This window comes from Mustela lutreola, chromosome 2, assembly GCF_030435805.1.
Source record: "Mustela lutreola isolate mMusLut2 chromosome 2, mMusLut2.pri, whole genome shotgun sequence".
Classification (NCBI taxonomy): Eukaryota; Metazoa; Chordata; class Mammalia; order Carnivora; family Mustelidae; genus Mustela; species Mustela lutreola.
In genome coordinates, this window is record NC_081291.1 from 102,410,265 (window position 1) to 102,435,048 (window position 24,784).

A 24,784-nucleotide genomic window follows, 5' to 3' on the forward strand; every position below is an offset into this window, starting at 1 on the left:
CCTTCTTTATTCTGTCACCCGCTTCAGCTCCGTAGCTACGAAATGGCAAATCATGAACTGTCAGAAGATGGGGCAGGGGCTGTCTGCAAGGTCACCACCTCTGGCTGCCTCCCTGAGTATTTAATGGAAACTTAAGCTCTACAGGAAACTTTGTTGTTAAGGCCCTGCTACCTGGGGTATAAGGAGACTCTCTTGGAACAACACTTGGTCCCAAACCAGTCTGTGGCACAGAAAAAGAAGGTATTCTTAGGAAAGGAGAGACAGTCTGCAGGGCTCCCCACCTGAAAGGGTAAAGTTCGCCTTAGAAAATTTGATGGACCTAACCAATAAATCATCTAAAATTCAAAGAGATTTGCTCCTACCACAAAGAAAAATAAGGTCAGAATTTTTCTTCTCAAAAGAACCAAAGCTACTCTTTGGAAAGGAAGTTTGATATTTATAACTATGGGTTTCTTAGTAATCAGCTGGCAACAATTTTATAAATCAAGAATGGAGACAAAATTAAACACTCAGATATGAGTTTTATACATCATAGTTAAGGTCAATCCTATGACAGTAAAATGGTTAATCGTGGGCTTTAGCTGTTCAGTAAAACAGGAAAAAAAAAGATAATTTATTTCCTGAAAACTAAAGACTAGGCTTTCTCTTTAATCCCAGACCACATTATCCTGATAAATAAGGAAGTTGGGCTTATTAACAGGAGCTTAATAAGATTGCATCCCCCTTTAAATATCCTGAAGACATTGGTGGCTTTCCTCTCTAGCATCAAACTGTGGTAAGCAACTCAGAGTCATTTCCTGCCCTGCTCTTGACTCCCGGCAGCAGCCTGTGGACATGGCTGACCAGGGCACAGGGCCATGATTCATCTATCTTCCAAGCATACGGATATGAGGGCAGCACCATCTCACAGGAAAGCACAATTTTGTTTTACATTGTTTAATGTGCTTCTGGGACAGCACAAGCTGTCCCTATTCTAAGGCTAGAGAATTTTATTTCCTCTCTTGTTTGTGGAAATGGGCTCCATATCTGACCCTATTTAATCACAAATTGATAATACTAAGCACATTAAGATGCCAACTGGAGGACTTCCCTGGACCATGGCAGACAGCAGCACTAATCCTTCTCACTGAACTTAAGCCCGACCTCAGAATACAGAAGTCTTGGCAGCCCCACTAACAACAAGAGTAGGTATGTGTGATTAAAACCATCATATATTTCCTCAGTTCAACAGTTCATACTATTTTTTCACCAGGAAAGGAAAACAAGTTACTATTTCAACAGTTAGCATGGAATTCTACTAAGGGAAGAGAACAACTAGTTCTCTTGTACATTCTTCTGATGCCTTTTTTTTTTTTTTTTTTCTCAGTGTTACTTTCAAATTCCCCTCGGAACTCCCTAACTCCTCAGTCAGAATCCAATATAGATAATCACCTTAATATTCCTGTAGACTTTGGGGAATGGAGGAAGAAGGATGGTGCCTATGTGAAATGAAGCACAAGGAAGAGAGGACCACAGACACTGAAAGAAATGGTAGAAGCCAGGAAAGAGTAGAGAGGCAGGCTGCAGAGTGGATAAACTCAGAAAGAGGCAGACACAAGAGAATCCTGCAGATAAGTGGGCAGGGAATGGGGAAACAGGTGCGTGAGTGTAGACGGGCTTGGGGCTGTTATATGGTGAGTCAATCTCCATTTATTTATTTACTGGACTATTTTTCTGGTCTATTTTTATTGATATCTTCAAATTTTTCACTTTGTCTTATCTTTTTATAGCAAGTTTATTGAGATACAATTCACATGCCATAAAGTCCATCTTTCTAAAGTGTCTAATTCAGTGATATTTAGTATATTAACAGAGTTTTGCACTGATCATCACTATTTAATTCCAGAAGATTTTTATCACCCTTAATGGAAGCTCCATATCCATTAACAGTCACTCATCATTTCTTTCTTCCACATAGCCCCTGGCAAGTACTAATCTACCTTATGACTTATGGATTTGACTATCCTGGACATTTCATATAAGTTGAATTACACAATACATGGCCATTTGTGTCTGGCTTCTTTCACTTACTATAATGATTTCAGTGCTCATCTATGTGTCAGAATGTTATCAGAACTTAACTCCATTTTATGTCAAGCTCCATTAATTGGAGATACCATATGTCATTTATCGGTGCATCAGCTGATGGATATTTGGGGTGTTTCCACTTTTGATTATTATGATAATGCTGCTATGAATATTTATATGTAAGTTTTTGGTGGACATTTGTTTTCAATTCTCTTGGGCATATACATAGGCTATAGGTATATACAATTAAACATACTTGGAAGTACTAGATCATATGATAACTCTCCAACATTTTTGAGAAATTGCCAAACTGTGTTTCAAAGTGAGACACCCCTCAGCAGCATTTGTTAAAGAAGACTATTCTTGGGCACCTGGGTGGCTCAGTGGGTTAAGCCTCTGCCTTCGACTCAGCTCATAATCTCAGGGTCCTGGGATGGAGTCCCGCATTAGGCTCTCTGCTCGGCAGGGAGCCTGCTTCCTCCTCTCTCTCTGCCTGCCTCTCTGCCTACTTGCAATCTCTGTCAAATAAATAAATAAAATCTTTAAAAAAAAAAAAAAGACTCTGCTTAAACCTAGCCAAAGAGGTAAAGGATCAGTACTCAAGGAACTACAGAACATTCATGAAAGAAATTGAAGAAGACACAAAAAGATGGAAAAGCTTTCCATGCTCATGGATTAGAAAAATAACCATTGTTAAAATGTCTATACTGCCCAGAGCAATCTATACTTTCAATGTTATCCCAATCAAAATTCCACTGGCATTTTTCAAAGTGCTGGAACAAATAATCCTAAAATTTGCATGGAACCAGAAGAGACCCCGAGTTGCTAAGGAAATGTTGAAAAAGAAAAACAAAATAGGAGGCATCACCACTGCCTGATTTCAAGCTTTACTACAAAGTTATGATCTCCAAGACAGCATGGTACTTGCACAAAAACAGACACATAGACCAGTGGAACAGAATAGAGAGCCCAGATATGGACCTGCAACTCTATGGTCAAATAATCTTTTAAAAATCAGGAAAAAATATACAGTGGAAAAAAAACAGTCTCTTCAACAAATAGTGCTGGGAAAACTGGACAGCTATATTCAGAATAATGAAACTCTACCATTCTTTTACACCATAAAAGACCTCAACGTGAGACAGGAATTTATCAAAATCCTAGAGGAGAACATAGACAGTAACCTCTTTGACATAGGCCACAACAACTTCTTTCAAGACACGTCTCCAAAGGCAAAGGAAACAAAAGCAAAAATGAATTTTGGGACTTCATCAAGATCAAAAGCTTCTGCACAGCAAAGGAAACAGTCAACAAAACAAAGAGGCAATCCACAGAATGGGAGAAGATATTCGCAAAAGACAATACAGACAAAGAGCTGATATCCAAGATCTATAAAGAACCCCTCAAACTCAATCCTCAAAAAACAGATAAACACAACAAAAAAAATGGGCTGAAGGCACAAACAGACACTTCTCCAAAGAAGACATACAAATGGCTAACAGACACACGAAAAAAATGTTCACCATCATTAGCCATCAGGGAAGTTCAAATCAAAACCACATTGAGATACCACCTTACACCAGTTAGAATGGCCAAAATTGACAAGACAGTAAACAACAAGTATAGGAGAGGATGTGGAGAAAGGGGAACCCTCTTACGCTGTTGTGGGAGAATGCAAGTTGGTGCAGCCACTTTGGAAAACAGTGTGGAGATTCCTTAAGAAATTAAAACTAGAGCTGCCCTATGACCCTGCAATTGCACTACTGAGTATTTACCCCCAAAGATACTGATGTAGTGAAAAGAAGGGCCATCTGTATCCCAGTGTTCATAGCAGCAATGGCCACCATTGCCAAACTTTGGAAAGAACCAAGATGCTCTTCAACAGACAAATGGATAAAGAAGATATGGTCCATATATACAATGGACCTCCATCAGAAAGGATGAATACCTAATTTTTGTATCAATATGGACAGGACTGGAGGAGATTATGCTGAGTGAAATAAGTCAATCATATGGTTTCTCTTACTTGTGGAGCATAAGGAATAACACAGAGGACATTGGAAGAAGGAGAGGAGAAGTGAGTTGGGGGAAATTGGAGGGGGAGATGAACCACGAGAGACTGTGGACTCTGAGAAACAAACTGAGGGTTTGGGAGGGGAAAAGGGTAGGGGGTTCCATGAGCCTGGTGGTGGCTATTAAGGAGGGCACGTATTGCATGGAGCACTCGGTGTGGTGCATAAACAATGAATCTTGGAACAGTGAAAAATTAAATTAAATCAAATTTTAAAAAGAAGACTATTATTTCACCCATGGTATGGTCTTGGCACCCTTGTCAAAAATCAGTTGACTACTAGGTATTTACTCAGAAGGATAATATTTACCCAAATTATACAAAAATACTGATTTAAAGGGATATGTGTACCCCCAATGTCTATGGCATTATCTACAACAGGCAAATTATGGAAAGAACCAAAATGTCCATCAACTGATGAATGGATAAAGAAAATATGTTACACACACACACACACACACACACACACACACACAATGGAGTATTATTCAACCATAAAAAGGAATGAAATATTGCCATTTGCAATAACATGGATGGAGCTAGAGAGTATTATACTAAGCAAAATAAATCACCCAGAGAAAGACAAATACCATGATTCCACTCACATGTAGAATTTAACAAACAAAACAGATGAACATAAGGGGGAAAAGAGAGGCAAACCAGAAAACAGACTCTATTGGAAGGATAGGTGGGCGGGGAGATGGGTTAATGGGTGATGGATATTAAGGAGAGCATGTGTGATGAGCACTGGATGTTGTACGTAAGCAACGAATCACTAAATTCTATAGATGCAAACTAACACTACACTGTATGTTAACTAACCAGCATTTAAATAAAAAACTGAAAAAGAAAAAAATCTGTTGGTCACAGATTCGTGGGTTTTTTTCTGAACTCTCCATTCTATTCCATTGATTTGTATGTCTATTCTTATGCCAGTAGTTAGTTCATGATCTTGATGACCACAGTTTTGTAGTAGGTTTTGAAATTTTAAAAAATGTGAGTCCTCAACTTTGTTCTTCTTTTTCAAAATTGTTTTGGCTATCTTAGTGACTTGCAATTCCATATGAATTTCAGAATTAACTCATCAATTTCTATAAAAAGTCAGCTAGGATTCTGATAAGGATTACATTGACTCTGTAGACCAATTTGGGGAGTATTACCATCTTTTTTTTTTAACTTAATTTTATTTTTTCAGTGTTCCAAGATTCATTGTTTATGCACCACACCCAGTGCTTCATACAATATGTGTCCACCTTAATACCCATCATCAGGCTCAACTAATAATATTAGCTCTTCTGAATTATGAACATGCGGTGTCTTTCCGTGTATTGAGGTTTTCTTTAATTTTTTCAACTGCTTTGCTGAACTCATTTATTCATTCTTATAATTTTTATAGATTTCTTAATTTTGTTTTTATATAAAGTCATAAGATAGTTTTACTTTTTTTTCCCCAACATGGACTTTTTAAATTTATTTTTTTTGCTTAAACACCCTTGTTAAACTCTTCAGTACAATATTGAATAGAAGTGGTAGAGCAGAAATACTCACCTTGTTCTTTACCCAAAGAACTAGTCTTTCACTTTTATGTATGATTCTCTAACTTGTTGACATATAACTTTCTATTATATTCTCTTATAATGCTCTTTATTTTTGTAAAGTAAGTAGTTATGCACCTCTTTCATTCCTTTATTTTAGTAATCTGTGGTTTCTTTTTTCTAGTTAACCTAGCTAAAGTTTTGTTAATTTTGTTGGTCTTTTCAAAGAACTAAATTTTTGATTTATTGATTTTATTAGTTTTCTATTCTCTATTTCACTTATTTCCACTCTAGTCCTTTTTTCCTTCCTTCTGCTATCTATATGTTTAGATTTTCCATCTTTTTCTGTTTGTTTCTTTTGATGGAAGACTAGATTATTGACTTAAAGATCTTTCATTCTTTTCCATATAGATGTTTGCAGCTATAAATTTCTAAGCACTAGTTTACTTGTATTCCATGTTTGGTGTGTTTTTCATCTCAAAAAATTTCTAATCTAGCTTATAACTTTTCCTTTGGCATAGTTGTTATTTAAGAGTGTGTTTTAACAATCTGAGGGGTTTGAAGTGGTGGGGGGTTGGGAGGTTGGGGTACCAGGTGGTGGGTATTATAGAGGGCACGGATTGCATGGAGCACTGGGTATGGTGAAAAAATAATGAATCCTGTTTTTCTGAAAATAAATTAATTTAATTAAAAAATAATATGTTTTAATTTCTACATATCTATGAATTCCCAAATTTCTTCATTAATTAATTTCTAATTTCATTCCATTGTGGCCAGAAAGCATGGTTTGTATTATTTTAATCCTTTTAAATTAATTGAGACTTATTTTTTTTTTAAGATTTTATTTATTTATTTGACAGAGAGAGAGATCACAAGAAGGCAGGGGGTGGGGAAGCAGGCTCCCTGCTGGGCAGAGAGCTGGATGCAGGGCTTGATCCCAGGACCCTGAGATTATGTCCTGAGCCAAAAGCAGAAGCTTAACCCACTGAGCCACCCAGATGCCCCAATTGAGGCTTATTTTAAGGTCACAAACAAAAAGTACATGTATATCCTCTTTTTTATCTATCTTTGTAATTACCTTTACTGTGCTTTTTATTTCTTCATGTGGGTTTGAGTTACTGCCTGGTTCTTTTCATTTGAACCTAAAGGACTACACTTAGTATTTCTTTTCCAGTTAGTTGACATATAGTGTAATATTAGTTTCAGAGAATAGTTGGAGATATTGTTTGACCACAATCTTATTGTGTATCAATACTGTGAGAGAGAAAATTTTAGAAAGAGCCAACTCAGGCAAGTAATATTCTAAATTTACCATATGCATCAGTCAAATCAGTCTGGGAGCCCAGAATGAAAGAGAACTTTAGCAAACTAGAGCTCATACTAAGGAAAGAAGAACAATATGAGAGAGTCTTAAAACCTGTCTTTGAGGAACTGCTAAAGGAATTGAAGCACATGGCTCAGAGAAGGGAGTGCTGCTGGGGAATAACTGAAGAGCCAGCACATACTAGAAGACTTGTTAGGGATGCTTGGATGGTTCAGATGGTTAAGTGTATGTATGTCTTTTGCTCTGGTCATGATCTCCAGGTCCTGGGATCTAGCCCCAGCTCAGCAGAGAGTCTGTTTCTCCTTCTCCCTTTGTTTCTCCCCCTGCTTGTACGGTCTCTCTCTCTTTCTAAGAGAGTAAATAAAATCTTTTTTTTTTAAAAAAAAAGACTTATTCTGTATTGTCCAGAGGAAGGAAGTATGAATTGCTAGAAGATGTCAGTTCGATATAAGTCAATTCAACTCAACAAATATTTATGGCACCTATTATATGCCAGGAATTGTTTGAGGCACTGGGAATAAAGTAGTGATCAAAATCTCTATTATCAAAGAGTTTACATTTTATAAGAGAGATAGACAATAACACAAATACGTCAGGTGATGAGGTGATAATGTATCCTAAGAAGATAAAGCAACGTATCAGTGACAACCAATTAAGAATGACATTTTAAAATGATGCCAGATACAATTGTATCAAAAACCATCAAGAAGTGCTTGGGTGTCTCAGCAGGTTAAGTAGCCAACTCTTGATTTCAGGTCAGGTCATGATCTCAGGGTTCTGGGATCCAGCCCCACTGGGAGCTCTGCACTTAGCGGGGAGCCTGCTGGAAGATTTTCTTCCTCTTCTTCTGTCCCTCCCCGACTTGTTCACCTACTCCCTCTCTAAAAATTAAATAAATAAATAAATCTTTAAAAATAAAGGATTCCCTCAAATGCCTAGGAATAAATCTAGGAAAATTTGTGCAAAAGTTATACACAGAAAACTCCAAGTTATTAATGAGAGTAATTAAAGTAGACTTAAATAAGTAGGAGAATATTCATGTTTATGGATTGCAAATCTATGAGACGTTAATTTTCTCCCAAATTGACCTATAAATTCAATGTAATTCCAGTAAAAATTCTAGAGCTGTGTGTATGTGTGTGTGTTGACAATTTGATTCTGAAATGTATATGGAAATACAAAGGACCAATAGCCGCCCACATGATCTTAGAGAGGAATAAACTTAGAGAACTTTACCAAATTTCAAAACTTACTATAAAGCCACAATAAAAAAGACAGTTTGGTATCTCAGCAAAACAATAAGCCAATACATAATGGGACACAATAGAGAGTCCAGAAACAGACCCACACATAATTGGGTATTTTACAAAGATGACACACAGAACAGAAGGGAAATGTTGATCTTTTCAGTAATAGTGCCAAGTCAATTGGATATTCATTGGGGAAAAAAAGAAAGTTGACCATAAAAAAATCAATTCCAGGAGGATCATCGATCTTAAAGTAAAAGGAAAACAACAAGGCTTCCAGAGATAACATTGGAGAATATATTCATGACTTGGTGTAGGCAAAGCTTTCTTAAGCCGGACCAAACACACTAATCATAAAGGAAAAGACTACATTTTTTTTTGAAGATTTTGTTTATTTATCTGTCAGAAAGAGAGAGAGAACACACAAGCAGGAGCAGCAGGGAGAGGGAGAAGCAGATTCAGATTCCCCACTGAGCAAGGAGCCAGATGTACAATTTGATCCCAGGACTCTGCGTCATGACCTGAACTGAAGGCAGACGTTTAACCAACTGAGCCACCCAGGAGCCCCAGGAAAAGACCACATTAAAAATAAAACTTCTGTTCATTAAAAGGCAAACCACAAAATTGGAAAAGACATTTTTCATATCAATAATTGCAAAGAACTAGACTATAAAAGGTATGCAAATATTTAGTGTCAGAAGAGATTGTCAAAGAATGTTCTAAAGTCAGAGTAATTTCTATTTCTACCAGTAGTAAATGAGAGTTCTTAGTTATCTTAACCCAGTAATTCTACTCTGATATATTGCTCAACAGAAATGCAAGCACATGTACACCACAAAATATCCATGACAGCATCATTTGTAATAGTTAAAAACTCAAAACAACTCAATGCCCATCAAGTAAAATGGATCAATAAATTGTGATACAGTCATATGAGAATACTCCACAGCAATGAAAAGGAACAAAGTGCTGCACAATATGGTTGAATGTCACAAGCTGTTGAGTGAGAAAAGTTAAATATAAAAGAGTATTTATTCAACGATTCCATTGATATAAATATAAATACGGTGTTCTAAATCAGGACAATGGTTACTTTCTGGGGTTTTTACCAAATGGAAAAAAGGTACAAGTGCTGGTCAAGTTGTACATATTTCTAAACATGTGTTCCACTTCAATAAAAACAAAAACAAAATGATTAGGCCCCATCTGAGTTTCTTAGCCCATCTTAAGAGGGATCAGGGTGAAAGAGGACATGGGCTAGAAATGAGAGTGTGAGAACATCCTCTAGCAATAACATAGGAAATTAGGAATCCAGGAGGAAAGACAGCCAAGGAGAAATTCATGGCAGCTAGATTCCTACGTGTTTGTAAAGAACAGAGTATTACGTATTCATTTTTAAGTTGTGTTCTGGGCTGCAATTTGCTCCAACTTCTCTGACCCCATCACCTCTCCCCCTTCAACTTTATTTCCCTCAAGCCATATATAAAGTTCACAACACCCTAAAATATGGTAAAGCAGAATAAAGAAACGGATGATGTGTGGAGAAAAAAGGACTATGCTATTAAGGGATAGGAATCCCAGAGGAAGGCATCTCTGAAAAGGTAACACTCGAATAGAGATCAAAAAGAATGTTCCAGACTGGGAAAAGTAAATGAAAGTCTCTGAGGCAGGATCTGGTGAGCATATTCAAAACCCAACAAGGAAACCAGTGTATGGGAGCCAAGGAGGATTATAGGAGATGAGATCAGAGAAATAGCCAGAGGACGCTGGCTTTTCTGGGCTATGAATTTTACTGGATTTTAGTCTGAGTGAGATAGGAAGTCATTCCAGACAGGGTTTTGAACAAAGAAATGACATAATCCAAGTTGTGTCAAACGTATCCTTCCAGGTGCCAAGGGAAGAACAGATTGCAGAGAGGCAAGGTAGGATGCAAGAAAAATTAGGAGGTTTTCTAAGGGACACTGGCTTAGATAAAGCTGGTAGTGCTGGAGGTGGAGAAAAGAGGTTGATTCTGGCTATATTTTGAAATTAGAGCCAGCATGACTTGCAGATGGACTGGGTATGGAATGAGAGGGAAAGAGAGGTCTTTCAGGGAAGCCTTAAGAAAGAACTTTCTAACCTAAAGAGCTGTCTATTGAATGAGCTTCTCTGAAAGCAGTTATTCTAATGGGGGCAGTTACTCATTCAATCTGTTTGCTCTTTTCCTTCTAGCTTGCCTGTCGTGTAAGATCCTAAGAGGATTCCTGCCTTTAGAGGCAAAAGGCCCCAGTGACATCTTAAAATATTCCAAGTGCCAAATACTCTGAAGCTTTAAGACAGTCTGATAGTGATCCTGTACTTGATGAATTTTTAGCCCATACAGTTGTAAAATAAATTTCCTACACCAGAGTCACTTTTTAATGGCTGTGTACCTTTTTCACACATACGCATTTTTATACTTGTCAAAATGAACAGCAGAGACGGATGCTTTGGGGCAAGCAGACACCACACAAACATGAGACTGGCAGATACGGATATTTGAAAGAAGGAAGAGATGCCCTGTCCTCCTGGTCTTTGGAAATCGTTATGAATACAGACGATACCAGAAGAAAGTGAAGTTAAAGAGTAGATGATTGAATTGTAAACAAACACCCTAACATTTTCAAACCCCCTTCCCCAAATGCTATCTCTTTCAAAGCAATTACCTTCAGAGTAATTTACCAGTGTTTCATACATAATACAATTGTCACATTGATGCTGCTGTTGCTCAAAGTTCACCTGGAACCCTTCTTTGGGAATTTGTCCTCAACGGGAGTTAATGTGACTTTTTTCAAAATGCAGTTTTTCCAGAGGTCAAGTCTCCGGCAAGCTCTGCTGTCAAGAATCTCAGATTCTCCTGGTTGGCAGGAACGTCAGAGCTTATAAACTATCTAGTGTGTTTGCCTTCCCATGCCATCACTAGTGACAAGCAGTCATCTAAATTCCGCTTCAGTTCCCGAAGGAAGCGCAATGTGGTAAATATTGCCATGGCAGCCCTTTCAAATCTTCTCACCCAGCTCTGATTGTCAGAAAGTTTCCTTTCGGGGCGCCTGGGTGGCTCAGTAGGTTAAAGCCTCTGCCTTCGGCTCAGGTCATGATCCCAGGGTCCTGGGATCGAGCCCCACGTCGGGCTCTCTGCTCAGCGGGGAGCTTGCTTCCTCCTCTCTCTCTGTCTGCCTCTCTGCCTACTTGTGATCTCTGTCTGTCAAATAAATAACTAAAATATTTTTAAAAAATTTAAAAAAAAGTTCCCGTTCATTTTGAACTGAAACCTGTCCCACCACACCTTTCATCCACTGGTCATAACGGAGTGTGAGGCAGGATTTCCCAAAGGTTAGGCATCTGTTACCACCTTCATCATTTGGCCATTTCTATCATATCCAAATAGCACTGGTCTTATTCATTCTTTAATATCTTTCTTTGAGGTTACCCAATTTTCTTAGGTAAGTAAATTTACCTTAAATGAAAGCTACAACATCTTGTAAGTGGAAAACCTGTATCAGTCAGAAATTAACAGTGTAAGGAATAATATCAGAAGGAAGCAAAAGCAATGATATTACATTCTACTTAGGAACTGTTGCCTAGCAAAGGTGTTGAGCCTGAGGCAGGCTTTCTCTTTGTTAAAAACAGATTAGCAAGTGTTCGAGAAATGTAAAGACAAAGAATCACAAAAACGATTGTTCTTCTTTAGGCATAATCTATAGAGTGGAGAGAACTGAAAAGGACAGAACTTCTTTCACCATGTGATCCACTGTTATTTAATTTCCTCACCTGTATACCACTCAAAGCCATCTACTACATCCCGGGTGGGAGATGTACACACTGGAACTCACTGGCAAAGGGTTTGACTGTGGTCAAACTACTCAGATTTCAGGTCATGCTTCTGCCACCTCCTAACTGCTATAAGTTTCAGTTTCTTCTTCTTTAAAATGTAATAAAAGCTCTTCAGAGTGAAGAGCTTAAATGTCTTAAAGACATTTAAACGTTATGCCCAGGTGTGAGTTGATCACAGAAAAGTATTAATTCAGCCCAAGGCTGCAGTGTTATTCAGTTTTGGGGTGGAATTATTTCAGCTTTTGGGCACTGACTACATTGTGCTTGTAGCCAACTACAATCTTCCAGACATCTTGATATGGACACCTGCTGAGCCAAATCCCCCACTATGAACTTGCATTGCTGGGCATTTGGGCCTGAAGGAGGGCTTGGCATTTATTCTTATTAACTAGATTCTCCTCTTCACTTTATCCTGGTGCTTGAACATTTATGCAACTCCCCTTATGCTGCCTTCGAGGGGAAGTAAGTTAATGGGCAGAAGTTGGCTGTGATGAGGATGTATTTGAGAGATTACATTGAGTCTATGCTCCTTTGAACCAAGAAAACGGAAACTTTTTGTGGAGTAACCACTATGTATCCGGCATTTCCCCCAAATACTTAACTACATTTAATACTCCAAGAATCCCTCAAGGTGTTAGCCCCATTTTACAGAGAAGAAATTTGATTTTTTTACTTGAAGTTGTTAAGCTTAGTAACTATGCAACTTTTTACTCTTTTGGCTTAATGTTATTTTGTAAACACCACCACGTTACTTCATCTTTTCCTTTAAAAATAACTATTCCCCTCTTGTTCTAAAAACATTTTGAGGCACACATGCCTTGATGTTTTTCATTTTAAGGATTGTGCAATATCTCATTAAGTTATCCTCCCATAATTTATTTAACCGATTTCCTATTGTTGACAGTTTGGCTTTGTTTGTTTGCTTTTTGTGTTTTTTATTACCATTAATTTATGTAAAAAGATAATAATCTTGCTACAAATATCTACACATAAACATTATTTTGTTTTGGAAATTTCCCCAAGAATGAAATTACTGCATCAAAGGGATAATAATTTTTGTCATTCTTTATAGATGCTAGCAAACTGCCCACCCAAAGGGGTATGTGTTGTTGGAGGATAAAAAGAAAAACACGGGTTTTCTACAAAAGAAATTAATTTTCCCTACTGAAAAAATATTCGAGCGTCTGATAGGTGGCGGGCGCTATGCCAGGCGCCCCGGACTGTAATGAGCAAGGCATCGGTCCCCGTCTACCAGGAGCGCAGGGTCGGGTCGGTGCAGGAAACCACAAGCTACAGGTGCCTGCATCTGGCGGAGCAGGATCTCGAGTCCTTCGGAGCAGGAGCTTGTACAGAAGCAAGGAGGGAGCTGTTTTCGAGCACGGAGGAAGTCTCGCAGCGTAAACAGCGCTTGACCCGAGTCTTACAGAATGAGTAAGAGTTTGGGCATGGGATTTGTATTTATTTTACTGTGGCTCTCTGGTCTTTTACAAAAAAAAAAAAAAAAGTTTCCCACTGTTGGCACAGAGAACGTTAGTGGAGTCGCAAGCCCCCAACGTCTTAAAGCCTCTTTCCATTTTCGAGGAGGAGGGAAGGGGTTCTCTCCGACTGCGGGAGCAGGATCTGGGGTCCGGGAAATTCCTGGTGCGGAGAGGACAGGGGAGGACCTGAGCGTGGGACCCGCTGTTCTCGGGAACCAGACCCAGTGGGTGGCCCCCGGGGGAGAGAAGAGGCGCCCTGGGCGCCGGGCTCCAGAGGAGTTAGCGCAGCTGGATCTGGGCTGGGAAGACCGTGAGGGTGCTGGGGTTACCAGGGGTGCGAGGTTACGGAGCAGCGGGCGAGTGGGCTCCGAAGGGAGCTGGGCTCCGCAGTCTGGGATCCCCAAGGGACAGGCGGGCGGGGAGCGGGAGAGGGGCGGAGCTCCGAGGCCTGAGCCTCGGCTGCCGCCCAGAGGGTCTGCGGGGGCTGCGGTGGCCGCCCTGACAGCCGGCGCCTCTCCGAGACCTTGACCGAGACCGTGGTTGCTGGGCCCACCTGGCGTCCTGAGCTCAAGTTCCTGCCCATCTTCGTGTAGATCCACAGCCAACGGGCCGGCGCTGCCCCTGGTGAGAGAGCTGGGGCAAGGGCTGCAGGTAGGACCAAGGTACGCGAGGGGGGCGGGCGGAAAGTGCCACAATGCAGGTATGCGCAGTGGCGGGGTCCAGGGACCGCATGGGCTCAGGAGCAAACGAAGGGCGCCCGTCGGAGCAGCTCAACCCCGGGAACACCGGGTGCGTGGCTTGAGGGAAGTCAAGACCAAAGACTCCAGGAGCAGGACCGACTGTTCAGTTACCCGCAGAAGCTGCTGGGGGTCGCCCTTTGGGTTGAACGGGAGTGCGTACCAACACACGGGCTGTGGGTAGTGTGCTATGCCTGCGCCTTGTTTCTGCCTGTGGCGTTGTCAGAAAGAACTCCCTTTCCCTGTGTCTTAACAAGGAACCGGGCAGCTTTCTAGTATGTTCGCAATGGAAAGGGAGGGCCACCGTGTCAGCATCCAGCCTCTTTAGCCAAAGCCTCCAGGTGCCTTGAGGACACTGCCTCTGTGGCACCAAATTAAGGTGTCAAACCTGATCACCAGCTGCCACATTCCCTGTGGAGAAAAATAAAAGGTACCAGACAGTAGGTGGTCATTTATTATTTTTTAGGTTATTTTAAAACTGTAATTTTAACAGATAACACATGCACTTGGTTTTTAAAATCAAATATTGCAAAAATCTTGTCTTCCACTTTGTAGCTTTTTTTTTTTTTTTTAACTTATGTCCTTTCTTATTCTTGCTCTGTCCCCTCCTTTTGATTCTTTATCCTACCTCCTGCCTAAAGAAAGTACCAGAAGAAAATGACATCACTGCCAGTGCCTGCATCTCATAATCGCCAGTGTTCCCCATTGGCACAGCCCCTGCTGTCTTCAAAGTCTTTCACTGGGGTAGCCCTTTGGGGTAGGGAGCCCACTACTGAGAGGACACTTCATTTACTTTACTTAACTCTCCCAGCCTTAGGGAAGAGTCCATGATGAGTGCTAAAGTATGTTCTTTTCCTTAAACTAGAATTTCCAAGTGTGACTTAAGTAGAGTCTGGTACTGAGGGGAATTGATGAAGGGTATTTCCTAAAATGCGCTTGATTTCCAGGAATTAACACCTCAGGAGTTCCTATTCCTGAAAACACAGTTTTGCCAATTATGGCTCTTAGTAGCTTCTCCCTTCTCCACCCAGGCCCAACAGAGTGGCAGGCAGAGGATTCTTCCTCCAAAAGAACCTCAAAAGATGGATGTTTTATACTTGTGAGGGGGCTCAGGGACATAGCTTTGTGGCAGACAACGGAGGTGGGGAGGTGGTGGGGAGAGATGTAGAAGAAGGGTTAGAGAGGAACACAGAAGTAGGAAGGGAGGAGCAGGCCAAGATTCTTGAGAAGAGAAGAATCCTGAAGCATAGGGCCCTGGCATTTAGGAATAATCTCCAGATAATTTTGCTATGAGACCGCACATGTGGCGTAACTTCTTGCTAACAATCAGCACAATCAACTCTGTTCCAACGCTTTTACTAGGCAAGGCCAAAATGTATTGAGAAATGAAAAAAAATCAGCAAATAAACCCATTTTTATCTATTTGACAAAATAGAAGTAGTTTGAATTATTTTTAAGAACTAATAGGCTTTTTTAGAAGTTATGTAGTGTTTAAAATAACCTAATAGGGGGCACCTGGGTGGCACAGTCAGTTAAGTGGTCGGGTCTTGGTTTCAGGTTAGGTCATAACCTCAGTGTTGTGGGATGGAACCCCTAGTCAGGCTCTGTGCTCAGGGCAGTATCTTTTTTTTTTTTTTTTTAAGGTTTTATTTATTTATTTGACAGACAGAGATCACAAGCAGGCAGAGAGGCAGGCAGAGAGAGAGAGAGGAGGAAGCAGGCTCCCTGCTGAGCAGAGAACCCTATTCGGGTTTCGAACCCAGGACTCTGGGATCATGACCTGAGCCAAAGGCAGAGGCTTTAACCCATTGAGCCACCCTGGTGCCCTGGATGGACAGTGTCTTCTTAAGACCCTCTCCCCCTCTCCTTCTCCCCCTCCATCCTGCTTTCTCTCTCTCTCTGAAATAAATATATAAATCTTTTAAAAAATAATAAAGTAAATAAAATACCCTAATAAGTACTCTAAGTCACTACATTTCCTTTATTTTGTTCATTTTATTCATGTTGCATTACCTAGACCTGGATCCCACACGTGTCAGAAAGTTCAGGTTGGGGAGAAGCTGCACTTGTAAGGAGACTTTTTTTTAAAAAGATTTTATTTCTTTATTTGACAGAGAGAGAGATCACAAGTAGGCAGAGAGGCAGGCAGAGAGAGTGGGGGAAGCAAGCTCCCCGCTGAGCAGAGAGCCCAATATGGGGCTCGATCCCAAGACCCTGAGATCATAACCTGAGCTGAGGGCAGAGGCTTAATACACTGAGCCACCCAGGTGCCCCATAAGAAGCCTTTTTGAATGGAGGTGAGTAAGGGAGATTTGAAAATAAGGACTGATCCTTGTGGTAGAGAAGGGAAATAATGAGGAGGAATAAATTGACTACCAGCTTGAGTCTCATAAGGAATGAGGTATAATTCTTAAGAGAACATGGCAATGATTGATTGATTGATTGATTCATTCATTCATTCATAATGTTTATAGAGTATCTGGCTATGTGTCAGTCACTGGAGGAAAAAATGGTGAAAAAATAAAGAAAGATCTCTGATCTCCTGGAGCTTATAGATGCATCAGGGAAGCAACTGTTAATAAAATAACAAAGTATTGAATATGTAATTACAAATTAAAACAAGTTCCCTAAAATAAAGAAGTAAAGTTCTTTGAGGGTGTATACAGATTGTATTGCAAGACCAAGGAAGGGTTTCTCAAGGAGGTTTCCCTTCAGCTGAGATTCCAGAGTAGGTGGAAATATTGAAGATATATACGGTTTTGAGATAGGAGCAGAGTGTATCAGCTAGAAATTGCATTTGGCTGCTAGTAATCAAGAAGTCTGGCTGCCACGTAGTGTTTGCCATACAGCATGTGTATACATGTAGAACTAGCATTTCTGAAATTCTGGAAAAGGATTCCTTGCTGTCACAGTATCATCTGTGCTGTCTTAAGTTGGTCATGGTTTTCCATTGCTGTTACTCATGCTTTTAAATGAAGTGTTTAATTTCATTCTTATCTGTTTATTTTACTATGCATAATAAAATATGTGCATTATGGTTCAAAAATAAATGATCTATATTCCCATTGCTAACATAGATATGCATGTATCTGCCATACCAAATTTGACTTGTACATGACAACTCATTGTTATCACTTTCCCAGTGAAAAGAAGTGTGGCAGATAGACTACAGTATCTTCTCTCCACTCTTACCCACTGCTGTAATTGGTAGGATGTCAAAATGTTCAGTTACTCTAAAGCTGCAAGTACCTCTTCAGAGTTTCATATTCAGTCCTTTAGTAAAGAAAAACAATTACTAATTGCATTGATGCTCTAAGTAAAAGCAATATAAATTTCACAATGTATTAACGTGGGATGCTCTGACCAAGCGACATACTTCACATGTGAACAAATATTTTCATTCATCCAACAATATTTGCTGTAAATCTTCTATGTGCCCAGCACTGTGCTAGATACTATGGATAAAATGGATTAGTAAGATATAGTCCCAGCAGGTGAGGAATTCATAGAAGTTTAAGACGGGGGACTCATACTTACTCATGTAAGGATGGGAAAGCGCTGTGGTTGCCATAATGAAAGCATAATTAAGGAACGTGATACACAGGGAGCCAAGGGGTCTATTTCACCAAGGAGAGGAGAAGTTGAGGAAAGGTTCAGGGATGAGTTAACACTTGAGATGAATCTTGAAAGATGAGACATTCCTCAAGGTAAACAAAGGAAAGAGGGCATTATAAAAGAAGGGATTTGTGTGGAAAACCAAACAAAAACAGAAGTGTGGAACAGCATGCCAAGGTCTAGGACATGCAAGTGGCTCAAAGAGCTGAAGCATAAAGAGCAAAAAGGAGCTCACGAAGGGATGAGGCTGGAGTGGTGAGCAGACCAGGTCATGGAGAACCAGCGTGCCATCACATGGATAGATGCCGGTTTTAAAATGTGCACGGTGAAAGCACACATACCCAAGTTTGAGTCACAGCTCTGTCACTTTCTAGCTGTGAGGCTTTGGTTAAGTATCTTGACCTCAATAAGTAATGGTAATAACGGTTGCATCTCCCATATTGGGTTCTTGCAAGAACTGAGGATAAATCGTGTAGTACCCAGCACAGATTATGTATCTAGTTATTATTGGCGTGCTTTTTTTTTTCATTATTTATCCTAATACAAAGGAAGCCACTATAGGGTTTTATTTTTTTTTTTATTTTATTTTTTTTTTAAAGATTTTATTTATTTATTTGACAGAGAGAAATTACAAGTACACTGAGAGGCAGGCAGAGAGAGAGAGAAGGAAGCAGGCTCCCTGCTGAGCAGAGAGCCCGATGCGGGACTCGATCCCAGGACCCTGAGATCATGACCTGAGCCGAAGGCAGCGGCTTAACCCACTGAGCCACCCAGGCGCCCCACTATAGGGTTTTAAGTGGAGGAGTGACTTCATGAACATTTTTATTTAGACCATAATCATTCTGGCTGCATAAGGATGCTGAGTTAAAGGGGGGACAAGTTTGGAACAGAGAAACCACTTACAGAAATTATACCCATTCAGATGATGATGATGATAGCCTGAACCATGGTGGCTGTGGCAGTGGCCATGGAGAAAAGGAACCAAAGCTTGAGATGTCTGCAAGTTTTGTAAAGTCCACAAAACTCAATTACTCATTACTTGTGGGGAGTAGGATTCTAGTCTGTCATTTTTTGGTTTTGTCATCTAAATGACTTTAGGATAACAAAAGGAAACCAGGTATCCACAAGGACTAGGGATCAGGTATCTAGGATGTGCTTCTGTGCAGAGGACTTAATGATTAGAACAACAACAACAACAACAACAAAAAACCCTGTCTTTGTAATTGAGAAGACTCCTTGACAACTTCTATGTTACAACATAAAATAATGTCAGGAAGGCTTAGTTGATCCAGAACAAATAAAAGCCATTATCTCCCTCTCTCTCTCTCTGTCTCTCTCATCTCTGGGAGGCTTTTAGTTCAAGGTGAATGAACATTAGATCTCATCCATTTGCCACTGTCATAAAGTGGCACATACAACACTCACTCATGCCTGGTAGTTTTGTTTTTCACTCTTGCCTGACACTAACCTGATTGAATTTTTTCTCTTTTTTTCTCAAATGCCCTCTCACAGTTCAATATGCACAAGCTAAGGTGCCTCTATTAAAGCCAGTGAGAATCAGGGGATTTAGATCATCCCTATTTTATAATGCAATGTAGTCTTGCTAACCACATCATCCATTTCATAAGATGGAAAATTATCCAGATGTGTGTGGTAGTGCTCGGTGGACCGTTGCTGGGAATTTTGTGCCTGTTTCCCCCAAACGTGGATCCTAGGAAATGCTGACTGAGTGTTGGATTCACTTGCTTGAACAACTGTATCATTACTTGAAGCCACAGAAATGTACAGACATTATAATTAGACAGGGCCAATGAGTAAGTGGTAAAGTGTAAAATGAGGAAAAATAAGGTCTGCCTCTACACTAGACGGTCTAGAATTTGGATAAAAGTGGACTGTCCATCTCTGTGACTTTGGGCAGCATACCTCACCTCTCTGAGCCCCAGTTTTTACTGGGGGATATTCCTTTAGTTATCTGTAAAATGGAGGATGTCTCCTTGAAAGGGTGGTTGTGAGGTTTACATGAACTATATAGGGAAAGTGCTTACCACAATGCCTGGCATATGGTAGCCGCTTAACTGGTCCACATGCTTTGGCTCAGCTCCTGTCTGAGACCTTTCCTTACACTGATAAAGCAGGAAGAATGATGATTTCTTAGGTTAAGTAACCTGAATTAATTGGCTTTTAGGTGTTTCTCATCTATAATTGATTTTTTTCCCTAGGAACTGGGGTGGAAACCTGTTTTCCTCCACCCTCGGGAAATGCTTATCGGTATGATGGGGGCAAAGGTAATGTGATACCCGCAGGGAGAAAACTAATTTTAGCTACTCTTTCAACAAGTCTTTCACATGCATACAAGCAAAATTACTAACAGTAAGAAAATGAAGTGATTTGACTTCTTCCTCCCATGTCTTTTGTTGGTGGAGTTCCTAACAAGCATGTTTCTTGTTTACTTGCTGTTTTTCATGTAGAAAGAAAGAAGCAGGCTCAAAGACACTGTTATTGTTTCCCCCACCCCCCAACAATAATTGTGAGCTGTCGTCCTTAGGAGAAAAGTTGTTTTTCTCCTCTTAATGGAAGTTGATGGTTGAAAAAATTATCATGTCCTCCATTTGGTCCTTCTAAATTTTCTGTAATTCGACATAAGCCTTTAGTTTAGTTCCACAGCATTGGTTGAGCTCCAGCTGCACGTCAGGCATTCAGTTAGCTCTACTCACTCAGATAGGCCAGTCTTGATACCCACCCAGATCTCCAGTCTGGTAGCCCTTGTGGGAGATGATGGGTAGGGAGAGGAGGGGACGTGCCAGCTGATCAGAGAGAGCCAGTGAGAGTGGAACCATCAGACCAAGGTTCTTTACCACAGCTTCAGACCCCCAGTCCATCAGAGCTCCTTCAGGTCAGGATCCTAGTCGGCCCCTCCCTATACTGCAAACTGCTATCCAAGGGAGCCCTTTAGCACTGTTTGTCAATGGAGAGTTCAAGAGATAAAGGTAGTGAGGAGGCCATATGGCCTTCCCTTTCTTTATTCTTAAAAATGAAAATATTCCAAATAAAGTTTCACTCTGCAGTTATCTAATTATCACCTTCATCTTTTGGGAAGCAGCACAGCCTCATGGCTTAAAGTTCAGACTTTGGAGTTACACTGCCTGGGCCTGTGTCCCAGCTCTACAGCTTTCTAGCTGTGTGACCTTGGGTGAGTTATTTAACCTCTCTGTGCTCCAGTTTCCTTATCTATAAACTGGGATTATTTATTTTATTATTATTATTAATATCACCTACTTTGTTGGGGTTTTTTATTTAGTTATAATTGAGATACATTATATTAGTTTCAAGTATACAACATAATGATTTGATATTTGCATATATTGCAAAATGATCACCACAATAAGTCTAGTTAATATCCATCACCATGAACAATTTTTTTCTTGTGATGAGAACTAAGATCTACTCTCTTAGCAACTTTCAAATATGCACTACAGTCACCATGCTGTTCATGACATCCCTGTGATTTATTTTTATAACTGGAAGTTTGTACCCTTTGAAGCCCTTCACCCATTTCAACCACCTCATTTCGCCCACTCATTGGTTGTTAAAAGACCTAAAAGAGCTAACACACATTGTTCAACCTTATCCAGCACAAATAACAGGTCTTATTCGATGTTGAAACCCCAGAGTCCATTGGAGGAGCTGAATGAAGGAACGAATCTCAAGATGTAGACTGCTATCGCACTCCGTGGTGGTAAAGCACTTTCCTAGTATTAACTCATATGATCCTCAGAACATCTCAGGAGGTCAATAAGGGAGATGCACAAGATAGGCATCATCATCTTACAAATGAGAAAAACAGGGCACTGAAAGGTGGAATGACTTGCCAGAGAAAACACGACTATAGATGACAAAGAGGATTAACGTTCCTGAGTACATTTATTTCTAGCCCTCGACTTTTCCCACTAGCTGACTGTCTCTTGATTGTATGCAGGTTTCACGGAACTCAACTCCATGGATATCTATTAGCAAAAGTGAACACACATAGCTCTTATAGTTTTCTCAAGAAGTGAACTTCTTACTGTAAATATACTCCCTCAAATTGTAACTTCAAGCTAAACTTGAAGTTTGGAAAGTTTCTTTTTGGACATGTGAGGAGGAAAAAAGGATTTTTTATGGGGATGAGGAAATTCTTTTTAAGTGTGAAAGTAGCAGAGAATCATGAAGGAAAATATTGATAGACTTTATTACTTAAACATTTAAAATACTATGTATAAAAGTCATAATTAAAAGGAAAACAAACTAAAACAAATCAGGCCAAATATGCCAAAAGGTTTAAAGTTTCAGTATCTAAAGAGCACATAGAATTTAATAGAAAGAACATTAAAACTGTGGTTCCAAAAAAGTGGGCAAAGGATTTAACAGTTTTCAAATAAAGAAAAGCATGTGGTTGGTGGGTATATACAAATATTTTAACTTTACATGAATAAAAGAAATAAGAATTTTTAAAAATGGTATGCTAGTTTATTTATTAAAGATACTAAGACTTTAAAGATAATATAGGTGGAGTGGGATGAAATGGCTACCCTCGTAACACATTATCTGGAAAACAATTGTCTTAAAATTGTCTTAAAAGTGGACCTTGACCAAGGATTTCAGTTTCTGGGACTCCGTCCTAAATAAAATATCAGGAATATGGTTAGAGTCTTATATCTGAAGAGGTCCTCTACAGAGTTTATTTATGAAAGTGAAATGCTAGAGACAACCTATATGTCAAATAGAAAAGGAATGGTTATATCAGTTATAGTCGGGGGCGGGGGGAAAGCAACATAGTCTAGCAGCTAAAAACATGGATTCTAGAGTCTCACCACCTGGGTTCAAATTCTGCTCTGCCACATATTAGCCTGTAACCTTGGAAACCTCTCCATGCCCTACTTTTCTCTTCTACACAAAGAGGATGACAAGGGTACCTACGACATAGGCTTGTTTTGTGGCTTAAATGAATCAATATCATTTACAACTCCAAAATCCTCAAGGCCCTGAAAACCTTTGGGGCTAATGGTTTTTTATAACTTTATTACCAACAAAGCATAAATGAACTGACATAAACTAATCCCACTTACTGTACCCATATTCTGTAACCATCATCTATCTTAATCACTTCCCATAGTTTTACGTTTCATGCAGAATCTCTAAAGTTCTTTATAAATTAATAACCTTCATGTGCTTGTGGAAAGATTAACTTTAAGGTCAAAGCTAACTGGAATCAGGTGTATCTACTTTGAGCCAATCTCTTGGCCAAGAAATTTTTCCAATTCCTCCAGCCCAGGACTTTTAAACTTTAAGGATGGGAATATTCTTCACATGTAGATTGCTGAGTTCCACCCCCCCCAGAAATTCTGATTAAGTAGCTCTGGAGTAGAGCCAAATGTCTGTAATTCTCACCAGTTCCCAAGGTGATACTGGGGATGCTGATCCAAGGACCACACTTTAGGTAGCCTTGCTTGGATCCATTCTGTCGTTAATTTTTAATCACCCTTTACATTGTACCTTTCTTATTTGAACACTTAGGTTTCTAGAAATCTTCAACTTGTTTTTTATGTTACTGTTCTCCTATCCTCTCCTTCCTATGCTGCGCTTTTATCTCCAGAAGTAGTCATATACTAAAATTTTATATCACTTTCCAAGCACTTACGATGCTCCAGTAACTGTGTAGTGCTTAATTCATAGTATTTTTTTCATCCTTTCAACCATCCTCATTTTAGAGGTGAGAAAACTGAGGTACTCGGACTCCTAGTAAGTGAGAAGAATAAGTCCTCTTGGCCCCAAAGCCCAGACCCTTTCCATTTCACTGTCCTGTCCGTGGTGGTACATGTCACCAGGTCTCCAGTCAACATGGCTTCTCGGTCCTTCCTCAGCTGCCTAGCTCCTGCCAAGTCCCCAGTCGAGAGCCTCCTCTCTCATCATCGTCTATCCAGATCCCATGCAGGTCTTCTATACCAGGAAGCTTTCTCACCTACACCTGCCCACAGCCAAAAACCCACCACATCTAATGTTCCTACTTGACATTTATCATATGTGTTTACATTTTCATATTAAGGGATTTTTGTCTAACTGAATTTGAAACTCTTCGAAAGCAGGGCCCATCTCCTGCATCTTTGGATCCCCTGTGGAGTAGCTATCGTGGGGACTGATTGCTTCCCTTACCCACACCCCCCTTCCTATTCTTCTCCTTTCCTATCCTCCGTTTCTACCATATCCCTTCCTAATTTGGTGAAATCAAGACACATTAACAAGAAGTCAAAAAATAAGCCAACCTTAACCCTCTTTCCCCTCCCTTGTGTGTCAGCTATGGATGACTTGCTAGTGTACCCTGTTGTTCCATAGTATCATGAGAAGGAACTTTTCTATGAGACCCTGTGTTTGGCAGAGAAGCACTAGCAATGCCCTGTAACACCTGGTTCTTTTTGAGGGTTTCCAGACACCCTCCTCTCCTTCCATATTTCCTCAAATTCCATTTCCATTATTTTACTTCCTAATTCCATTCATCCTTCATTGAATGTCTTTACCCAAGTGTGTCAGGAGTTCTCAACTGCCTGCTCCCAGTTTGTACATCTGTGGAGCTACTCCCCCCCCCCCCCCAATGAAATCTATTAGGCCAGTATGGTGGGACCCATTCATTTGGTCTGCACACTTTGGTTATTTTCTCCCCTCCCTTCTCCTTTCCTTCCCTTCCTCTTTCCATGCCTGCCTTCCTCCTTCTTTTTGAGGTCACTATTCCTGTTATTGCTTGAGTGGTGCTATCAACCCGCTAGGTCAGCTTACACATGTCAGGGCTTAAAATCTTCCTTTTATAATTTTCCCAGAACTTGTCAT

At 40.1% G+C, this 24,784-nt stretch overlaps 1 protein-coding gene across 3 annotated transcripts in view; it reads left to right on the plus strand.

Moving 5' to 3' along the window:
- The first annotated feature begins 13,341 nt into the window (after positions 1–13,341).
- The window catches only part of CASR (calcium sensing receptor), a 76,380-nt gene continuing 64,937 nt past the window's right edge, over positions 13,342–24,784 (plus strand). Inside the window, exon 1 of one of the 3 annotated variants that reach the window (XM_059162819.1) lies at positions 13,342–13,527. The gene's annotated coding sequence lies outside the window, so the exon portion shown is untranslated. Of the gene's footprint in view, positions 13,528–13,589; positions 14,237–24,784 lie in introns of those variants that run through there. The other 2 variants (XM_059162820.1, XM_059162821.1) reach the window with 2 other exon arrangements.